General features: G+C 44.3%; 1 pseudogene; it reads left to right on the forward strand.

The window, feature by feature from the left end:
- Positions 1 to 9,868: 9,868 nt before the first annotated feature.
- Positions 9,869 to 10,760, forward strand: LOC102985164 (olfactory receptor 2F1-like; annotated as a pseudogene).
- Positions 10,761 to 10,923: the final 163 nt, after the last annotated feature.

Consider the following 10,923-nt stretch of genomic DNA (forward strand, 5'->3'; position numbering starts at 1 on the left):
TATCAGCAGAAAGTAACTTTATTCCTGCTCACCCCCACACCCTCAAAACCGAACTGTGGGGCTTCCCTGGTGGCGCAGTGGTTAAGAATCCGCCTGCCAATGCGGGGGACATGGGTTCGAGCCCTGGTCCAGGAAGATCCCACATGCCGCGGAGCAACTAGGCCCGTGCGCCACAACTACTGAGCCTGCGCTCTAGAGCTGGTGAGCCACAACTACTGAGCCCGTGTGCCACAAGTACGGAAGGCCGTGCGCCTAGAGTCCGTGCTCCGCAACGAGAAGCCACCACAATGAGAAGCCCACGCACCGCAACGAAGAGTAGCCCCCGCTCGCTGCAACTAGAGAAAGCCCACGCACAGCAACAGAGACCCAATGCAGCCAAAAATAAATAAATAAATAAATAAATGTATTTTTTTAAAAAAAGAACTGTGGGGTATCCTTAGACTAAATCCATAGCATGTAGCATAATGTCCTGGTTCCCGTAGAAAATATAAAGGTTTACAGTCACTTTCAGTTCCCCAAACAGTCCCATTTCAGTACTAAAAACAGCCAATTTTGTTAGAGCAAGCTTGAGGCAAATGTAGGGACCTGGAGGTGAGCAGGAAGACTCCAGAGAAAAGAGCAAGTCAGCTTCCTCATCTAAAGGCCAGGAAGACAGCTGTATCTACGAGTAGCAGAAACACCCGGCCAGAACTTTTCTCTGCCCCCTTGGGTGAGAGGCATGGTTTGCTTATAACTGTGGCACAGAAAAGATCCCAACTGCTTCCCCTTCTGTTGGCCTCTATGTACTGAAGTTCAGAACACCAGGGCATGAAGAGACTTCTACACTCTTCCATTTGCAACCCTTTTATTTCAGAAAGAAAAGAATGGTGGCGGCAGCATGGTCTAGTGAAAAGAGTCTAAAATTTACCAGGAACTCCCTGGCGGTCCAGTGGTTAGGATTCCGCGCTTCCACTGCAGGGGGCACAGGTTCGATCCCTGGTTGGGGAACTAAGATCCCGCATGCCATGTGGCGCGGCCTAAAAGAAAAAAATGTTTTTTTAAAAAGAGTCTAAGATTTGAAACCAGTCATATAATGATTTTCATCTCAGCTGGTTCTTCACCAATCGCCCAGCTCTGGCCAAGCCTGTGCCCACCTCACAGAGTTGTTAACAAATGTGACAGAACACTGTTACCCTCTCCTCACTCCCCAGGACACGGCACATACCCAAGTCCCCCTTTAGGGTCGAGCCCATACCAAGCTAGGGACACTTGGAAGTGACTCTCACAAAGAACCAAACAGGCTCTTTTAGCAAAATATTTCACGACTTATGCTTAGTGATGACAATCTGATTGTCGTGTCGCTGCTTGATCCCAAAGTCAGAGCTGCCCAGGTACAGTCCTTCAATCCCTCCTCTGCCCACATGGTTCCACAGCGCCCCCAGGCAATGGCATCCATGGAAGAATGGAATGGAACAGAGTGACTGCTGACTGCTAGATCAGAGTTGGGATACATATGGAGCACAGGGATTAAAGGACAGAGAAGCGATAGGGGGAGGAGAGCGTCAAAGGGAGAAATGTTTACCTGATCCCCATTTGGAGACCTCACGGGAGACTGGAGCTCAGGAGGCCACAGCACAGCAGTGGAAGAGGGCACCAAAGAGGTCTGAGACACGTTCCCAGCTCCTAGAACATGGGATGGATGCCTCAAGCTCCTACACGTTTCAAATGTGAGGTACAGAAGGCAGCTGAAAGTTCTACCAGAGAACCTGCCAGGGTAGGATCAACTTGGTGGAGAAAAAGGGCTACAAGGTGGACTTCCTAAGCCATGGCCCCAAAAGGAATCATGGTCAGTTCTTGGAGGCGGTGTGTGTGTGGAAAACGGGGGTCAGAATCACATCAGAAACCCCGAAGTGGAACCATTTCAACAAAAGGATTGCCATTGAACCCTGACAAAGCCAAGACAACAAACTGCCCATGTGTCCCTCAGCCACAGACTTCAATACTGGAGGCCATGGGCTAGATCCAGACTGAGCATGTCTCAGCAGAAACCTGCCATATGTACACACGCGGATAAGAGCGACTGCCCAACTGCGGAGACCAGCACCAGGACCAGCATGAAACGAGAGTGATTCTACACCTCATCCCAAGTTCCACATTATCCCCTAGTGGCAGTTTTCTCTTATACCCAGAATCCACCAATGAGAAAAGAAAGAAAGAAACCATTCTGATCAAAGGTTGAACTTTAAATTAATTAACTATTTACTTGTAAAGATTATTTTTAGTCAAAAGATACTGTTTATACTGTAGGAAACTAAGATATTTTTAATTGGCAGTATTATATTGTTTGCTTTTTTTCCTCTTTCCATACCAAGCATCAGAATGTAAACTCAGGATGATAAGATCACTATAGAAAACAAATAAGCTACATTTTCATATAACATCCATGAAGAGTATTTAAAGTTGTTTCACCATCACATAGGCAAGTTGATCTTGAAGTAAAGGTTGCTCTGAGCTCCTTGTGTGTGCTAGTAATCTATTAAGGAAAGACTTCTTTTCTAGAAATGAGCTGTACTGAACCTATCCAATGTTAATGTAAAATAAGGAAATTACACAAAATTTCAAGGAGATGATTCTCATAAAGCATTTAGTACTCGTTAAATATTAGTTGCCCAGTCTTTCTTTCTCATTCCCATCAGCACCACCTAAGTGGTTTCCCTCAAGTCACATAGTTGCTTAGGCACAAAGAGAAAACCAAATCACAGAAATCATTTTACATTTTCCTAGTGTGTTAGAGGTAGGAACCAGAGGAGTATTCAGACCCTCTCATGACAGAGATAATTTGTGATCAGTTACAGCCAAAGCTATTGAATCGGCTGTCAAGTGTAGAGATCATCAGCCCAGGTAACCTGCTTCCTAGAAGTTGCCTCTTGACATTTCATGTGGGAAAGCTATCCCTGGTTAAGGAAAAAAAAAAAAAAAAAAAGTAGAAAGAACTAAAAGGGGAGGTAGTGCATAACTGAGAACCCGATAAAGTAGTTCACTGGGAGTGAACTAAACTATTCCTAGTAACAGGAAAGTCTTGTGGCAAGGAGATATCAGTGGGGAGAAGTAAGGGGTGGGGAAGCAGTAGTTGTGGGGCAATTTCAAAGGAATGAAGGGAAAGACCCAGGGAAGCAGCAGGCCTGGGGCTGCACAGACACTGCAGGAAGTGAATTATCTCCAAGGGCTAGGGATCCAAATAGTACATAAAATCCAAATAGTACATAAAATATTGGTTCTGTCAATGAAACTCCTCATGTGAATCAGGCTCAAAGGAGACAATTACCCCTATGTCCTCAAGACCACTCTTTGGATCCCATGATGGTCTAACTCCTGTCTCAGATGTCAGTATCTAGGAAAATATAGCAATGTCCACACTGGAAAACATAGACTTCCAGAGCTGCAGGATCCTTAGAGTCTCACTGAATCTCTGTTTCACAAGTGTGGAAACTGAGACCCAAGGAGATTAAGCGGCATGCCCAAAGTCAAGGAGCTATTTACACCAAAGCCCGAGCAAACACCAATTATCTTGTCCCTAGTCCAGAGTGTCTGCCACGATAGAATATTTACAGATTCACCTCTCATGGTCTATATGATTTAAAACCTGTAGTCATACCTACTTTGCTGAGGCAGGATTTTAATTATACCTTCCCTCCACCCCGTAACACTCACCCATGTTTTCCAAAGACCATTCAGTAGTGTGGGACATTAAGCCAGCAAGTTCATTTCCCAGCATCCCTATCTCAACGTGACATATCTATATCAATAATAATTTTTAAATTTTAATTTGGGCTCATATTAGAAAAATGTTTATTATAGACATTTTTCAAAAAGAAGAAAATAGAAATACCTATAAACTTATTACCAGAGATCATCTATTGACATTTTATGATTATCCTTTCAGTTCTTTGTGTTTCTGTCTTTATGCATATCTAACTGTATGTATATATTCTTTTCAATTTACAATTGTACTGAACCTACTTATTTTCTAACCTATTGTTTTCACCCAGTTACATATTATCTGTAACCTTAGTGCCTGGAAAAGTAGGAAAGATGAATTTTTGTTTTAACAGCAAGGAAATATTTTTATTAGAAGACCACACACTATGTTGTCTGGAAGATGGTACCCAGCAGTTATTTTACACTTGAGTCACCTATATTAATTTATACTAAGTCTATCTTTGATGTACTTCCGGAGTCCCACCTCTCAGGTGTCAATGTCTCTCTCTCTTCTCCCTCATGGTACCCTCAGACTTCTTTTTATTTCTGCCCTCCCCTCAACTTTTGGCTCCAACTCTGTCAAAGGGCCCCATCAGTTTTCAATGCTTGAGGTTGGGAGAGCTTCAGGTCCTTTGGGTCCTGGGCATAGCTGTATGGTGGAAGGAACAGAGGTGAACCTGAGATTACAGGTCCTGCACAAAGGGAAGAGCATGACGTGAAACTACCGTTCCCCAGTCCATTATCATTAAAGTGGCAAATCTTCAAGATAATTAAATTTTATCTTGCTAATATTGACCAATTATTATCAAAAAACTCTAATGGGTTACTTGCTAACAATGTATCTGTTTCCATCTTACCAAAGACCGTGTTCTATTATTACAGAAACGGATAAGTAAATGGGAACAAAATCGAATCCCAACCCACTGTTTTCTCTGCTCCTTCTAGTAATTCCAGTGAAGAGATTAAAACTTTCACAGAAGATGATCAAGAACTGGGAGATCAAGCTTAGGGAAAGCCTGAAAAACTTCCGATAGTGTGAGAATACACAGCTCAACAGCTATGTGATATTGGAGACCACCGAGAAGCCTGTGGGAATATTTTAATGACTGTAAACTTGGGACTTCTCGATGACTTCCAGGACATGAACATGATGGTTCTACTCGGCAATTTCTACTTTACTGCCCACTCCCTGGTCACTAAAACTAGATATGTGGAAGGAGGGGAGAAGACACATTCATCTTCTCTTAGAAAGGTCGTCAAACTTGGATTTTAGTTCTACTTCTCCTTCCCAATTAATCTCAGTCCCTTCCCAATTAATCTCAGTCCCTTCCCATCAGGTCAGAGGTGTAAATATTCTTGTCTCCTGACTCCTGTCAAAAGTCTCCAATAATGCCATAGCCTTGAAAAGCAGTGAAAGACTCAAAAAAGGTCAGGGAAGGGCTCATTACTCTGAGAACTAGAAAGACAATTAAAAGTTGAGATAAAACATTTTCAAAATGTTTATCCCATTGGGAACTTAGAAGAGTAGGGAGCTGTAGTTGCTAAGAAGAAGCTTGCGGGGAGAATGAGTAAAGAAACACAGCAAGAGCAAGTAATTGCCCTCTGGGGATTCTTAGGTTCTGGAAAGTTATCAGCTAAGACTGACAAAGTAAACCTCCATCCGCAAGAAGAGGACGGACCACTGCTTCAAGGACTTCCTGAAAGATGTGCTGCCTCCCCATCCAAAGTGAGTTCTGTGCATAAGGTGAGGACTCCGCCTCGGTGAGTCCTTCCCACAGGGAACAATAGGAGGAGGGTGAGACAATGGAGCCCAAATCCCTGGAAGCAGCCAGGACTGTCCTAGGATCCTCTACTTGGTTTTTCTCACTGGTTGCAGTTGGAGGCGCTTTGATTCTTCCCACTCAATGAGTGGTCAGTCATGCGATCAACAGTATAAACTGAAGTGCTCAGTATATACAGACATACATTCAAAGAGCTGAAGAGTGGAGATCAAAAGAGATAAGTCGGGCTTCCCTGGTGGCGCAGTGGTTGAGAGTCCGCCTGCCGATGCAGGGGACACGGGTTCGTGCCCTGGTCCGGGAGGATCCCACGTGCCGCGGAGCAGCTGGGCCCGTGAGCCGTGGCCGCTGAGCCTGCGCGTCCGGAGCCTGTGCTCCGCAACGGGAGAGGCCACAACAGTGAGAGGCCCGCATACCCCGCAAAAAAAAAAAAAAAGAAAAAAAAAAAAGAGATAAGTCTCTTTTCTTAGCTTCGAGGCATTTGCATTATACTGGAGATAAAAAGAGGAATGGAGAAGGTGGGATTGGTATAAGAATGGAAGATAGACATGGACCCCTCCTTTTCTCAGGTTTGGTCCCTGATCTAGTGTTGTTATGGATTACCACACTATGTAAGAAATATCTGGGTCCAATTTTGGAGAGAATTTCATGTGTCAAAAGCCTACAGGTCTTTCAGCCTTGACCCAAGTAGTTTTCCCACTTCTGTTTGTATGGTGCCGTCCCTATTTCCCTAGCCTCTGGTTTTCAAGCCAGCCTGGTCTCACTCGTTGGCTCGTCCCCAAACAGTTACATGTGATATGAATGCTTTGGTCCCCAACCCCAGCAACCCATATCTTATTTCCTACAGTCCCACTAGCTATGCATACTTAGAGTCATCAAAGACCAAAGATTTTTTTCCCTCTTTTTATACTGCTTTAAACTACAGCTTATGTATATTCACTTACTGCAGATCTTTAGAGCTGGTAGAAATCTTAGTGTTTACCTAACTTATTCATTCTGCAGATGAAGAAACTATGGCTCGCAAAGGTAGTGACCTACAACCATACCTAGATGGTTTACTGAGACAGGTTGAAAACCATGTCTCCTTACCACCAATCTACATACGCTGTAAACCACATCTACTTTTTCAAGATGCAAATGCACTTGTTTCTTTGCTTCTACTTTAGTATTTCTACATATCTTCCCGGCTATTTACACAGTCCGACTCTATGTCTCCTGTTACCAGACTTGATACTCAAGCTTCCTCTGAAAACTCTGATAAGATCATGATAACTCATCCTCTCCATCCTCCTGCCAGGCCGAGTTGCTAGAGATGGAGACCAGACTGTATTGATCCTTCTCACCCCAGCACTTGCCACTGGACCAGGTTCTACTCAGTGCTCAGTAAATGTTTACTAAGTCAAGCTAAATGGAAAGAAATTCTCTAACTATCCCCCATAACTGAGAACAAGGCCATCTATTAATAAAAATCAATGTTTTTATCATCATCTAAAAACAGCATCAATTTTTTATTGGAAAAAATATATTGCACTTATACTGTGTGTAGAGCATGGTACTACCCACCTGGTATAAACAGACTCTACCTTATTCTTCACTTTATTTAAACAGGGTCTTTTTATTTCTTTATTTTTTAATTTATATTTTATATTGGAGTATAGTTGATTTACAACGTTGTGTTACTTTCAGGTATACAGCAAAGGGATTTAGTTATACATAGACATATACCTATTCTTTTTCAGATTCTTTTCCCATATAGGTTATTATATAGTATTGAGTAACAAGGTCTTTTTAATTAAGTGATTTAGGCAATAAGATGTATTGCAGAGGGGCTTTATGGCTCAAATTTCTGGCCTTTATAGCACAAATTCATATTGTTTCTTGTCCCCCATCACCACGCAAACTGACCTCACCTGTTGAGTATAATAACAATAGCCACTTGTGTTTACTTAGTACTCTACAAAGCCCATCCATATTCATTTCTTCATCTGATCTTACTCAAAATATTGTGAGCTAGGCATTATTATTATTCCCACATTTCAAATGGAGAAACTGAGGCTCAAGAGGACAAGTAACTTGCCCAGGGCACATAGCAGGCTAATGGAAGAGGCAGACAAGAACTTAGGTCCCTTGAGACATTCAAAGATTTTCCCACTCACCACACAGCATTTCTCTGCATGGCAAGATAGCTGTCCTGGGCCTCCAATCTAAGATTCTTTAGGTGCCTCCCTTCCTAGACCATATCCTTTTAGAACCCCTTCCCGTCCCTCATAAACAGGTTCAGTGAGAACTGAGAATGTGCAGCACAGCCTTAAACCTGGTTCCTGGTTGGTTCCCAGGTAGATCTGACACCTGGGTCAATCACCTTACCCCTGTTCCTTGCTTTTCTTGTCTGTAGAATTAAATGGATAAAATACATCTCTATGATTCCTTCCATGTCTAACATTTTTTAAAATTTTCTTATATAGTAACAGGGCCCTTCTGAAGGGAATCTGGATTCATGACAGCAACTCTAAAGGTGAGGATTATGGATGCTGTCGCAGCCTCCGGACTGTAGTAGATCAGAGCTGAGTTGCTTTCTCCGCTGTTACAAGGACGAGGTTCTGTGGGTAGCCACAGGCTCCCTGGGGCAGCGCTCAGAATCCCAACCACCAACTACTGCACTCAGGCCCCAGAACCTGGTCTCCAATCCTGAGAATCTAAAGCCAGTTTCTATTCTTAGCAGTTTCTACAGTGACACCTGCTGGCCACTGCAGGACCAGGGCTGAGTGGAAGGCAAGGGATGCCTGATCCATCCAGATTCTCTGCTCTCTCCCTCCACCAATCAGCACCCCGACCCCCTTCCCAGCTAGAGAGAACCTGAATTGGATTATGCTTTTCAATTCTGTTGTATTTGATTATATGGCTCCACTCTGGTTTTCTTAACACTGATATATTGCTTTTGTCCTTTGTTACGCTGTCTCATTTGATTCTCATATATTTTACCAAGACCCAATTTTTTTTAATTTCTTATTTGATTCTGTGGCACTGCTGATTTTCTAAAACAAATTCCTAACATTGAAAGGCAGTATTTCCTAGAGGTTGGTTGAAAGCATAGTACCTCATATGCTCAATAAATATTTTTAAATAATTGAGTTAATTAATGTACTAATTATTCTTATTTTAAGAGCAGGAAATATACCTAGATATTACATTTCTATTAAGAAAAACTGATGGCATTTAATTCTATGTTTATAGAAGACTGGTCAACATGTTGGAAGGAAAATGACGCAGTGCAAACTTAGCTAAGAAAGAATTCACTCCCCCTGAAAAGAATCAGTGCTTGTCAGTCACTTCATACTCAGTAGTGACATGTATCATTGGTTTCCAGATGCTCTCATTATACTATTTTTTTATCATTTATTTAAACATCTAAATAAATGCCTGCAACTTACTATATAAATTGCATATTATTGAGAAATAAGGCATAACTGCAGTCATAATTTAATTACAACCACAAATTTAATTAACCAACTAGTAACCTTGTTCTTCTCCTTCATAGCACTTAGCATAATTATACTTAATTAATTTTTGTAATCATTAATTTAATCTCTATGTCCCTGATTAAATTATAAGAACCAAGGAGCAAGACTCGTGGCTTCTGTGTTTCTGGTCCACAGACAGGTGTCTGACATCTAGCACAGTCCCTGGCACACAGCAGGGGCTTAACGTATACTGATTTCAAGTATTTAAACTTCATCCAGACTGATGGGCACGAGAATGATGTGAGAGGACTCCTTTCTAGGCAGTGAGCCAGACCTGGACCCGAGAAGAAACACACAGAGCAAATGAATTCAGTCTTTTAGGGATGGACCCCCAGGCGCTCCTCTTGGTCTCAAGTATCTGCTTGTAATACTTTTCCCACAGCCACCCCACAGTGGAGACTCCTTCCTTTCTTCCCTGTCTTCTACTTCACTTCCCTCCTTTTTTTGTTTTCCTACCTTCCTTCCTTAGTTTTTCTTTCCCTTTTACCTTCCTTTTTTCTTTCCTATCACTCTCTCTCCCTTTTCTCCACCACTTTTTCCCTCTATCTTTCCTTCTATACCAACAGCTTATATCCTATGTAACTGCAACTGCTGGATCCTAGATGTAAAAGGAAGACCAGACAGGGACTTCATCTTTGATCTCGTGTGAGAACTCCAATGTCCTTTTCCCCAACATCTTCACTGCATTCTCTCCTACGCACCTAGGTTAAGGAACCTGAGGGGAGGTGCTCCAGTCCTGGCTCACGACTTACTCCCAGACTCCTAAAGTGAGACCTTTACTTGCCCCTCCCTGCCTCTGCTCTTCCCCTGACAGCCTGACCCACCTGCTCCATGAGGAGGGACAACCTGACCTGGGTGAGTTTGTCCTCATGGGCCTCTCCAGTGACAGGCAGACGCAGGCTGGGCTCTCTGTCCTGTTTGGGGCCGCCTATCTGCTGACTCTACTGGGCAACGGACTCATCATCCTCCTGATCGGGCTGGAAGCCCGCCTCCACCTTCCCGTGTACTTCTTCCTCGGCAACCTCTCCATCGTGGGGCTCCCCAGATGCTGGTGCACTTCCTCCTGGAGAAGAAGACCATCTCCTTCACCCAGTGTGGAACGCAGCTCTTCTTCTCCCTGGCCCTGAGTTCCTGCTGCTGGCAGCAATGGCCTATGATCGCTATGTGGCCGTCTGCGACGCCCTGCTCTACGTGGCAGTGATGCGGCCAAGGCTCTGTGCAGGGCTGGCAGCGGTCTCCTGGCTCGTGGGTGTGTCTAGTGCTTCAGTGGAGACTGCGGTCACAGTGCGTCTGCCCACCTGTGGGCACCACGTGCTGAACCATGTGGCCTGTGAGACACTGGCACTCATCAGGTTGGCCTGCATGGACATCACCCTCAACCAGCCAGTCACAGTGGCCTCCAGCGTGGGGTGCTGCTGGTGCCCTGCTGCCTGGTCGCACTGTCCTACACCCACATTGTGGCCACCATCCTGCGGACCCGCTCCAGCGGGGGCCACCGCAAAGCCTTTGGGACCTGCGCCTCCCACTTCACTGTGGTCTCCATGTCTTACGGGCCGGCCCTGGTTACCTACGTGCAGCCTGGCTCCACGGCCTCAGGCAAGCAGGACAAGGTGGTGGTGCTCTTTTACCCCCGTGATGAATCTGCTCATCTAGTCTGAGGAGCAAGGAGATGAAGGCTGCTCTGAGTCAGGCTCTGATGAGGCGCTCTGAATCAAAACATTAGAATGTGACCTTGTCATAAGAGGGCCTCACTCTGAAGACGGTGGGCACTGGAGCGTGCCCTCCGCACACTGTGCGCATGTGCATGTGTGGGCGCGTGTGTGCACGTGTGTGTAAGGGGGCAGGTGAGAGAGGCCACAATCCATACTATCTTTTGAAATAACAGA

The sequence above is a fragment of the Physeter macrocephalus genome, chromosome 5 (assembly GCF_002837175.3).
Source record: "Physeter macrocephalus isolate SW-GA chromosome 5, ASM283717v5, whole genome shotgun sequence".
NCBI classification, from domain to species: domain Eukaryota; kingdom Metazoa; phylum Chordata; class Mammalia; order Artiodactyla; family Physeteridae; genus Physeter; species Physeter macrocephalus.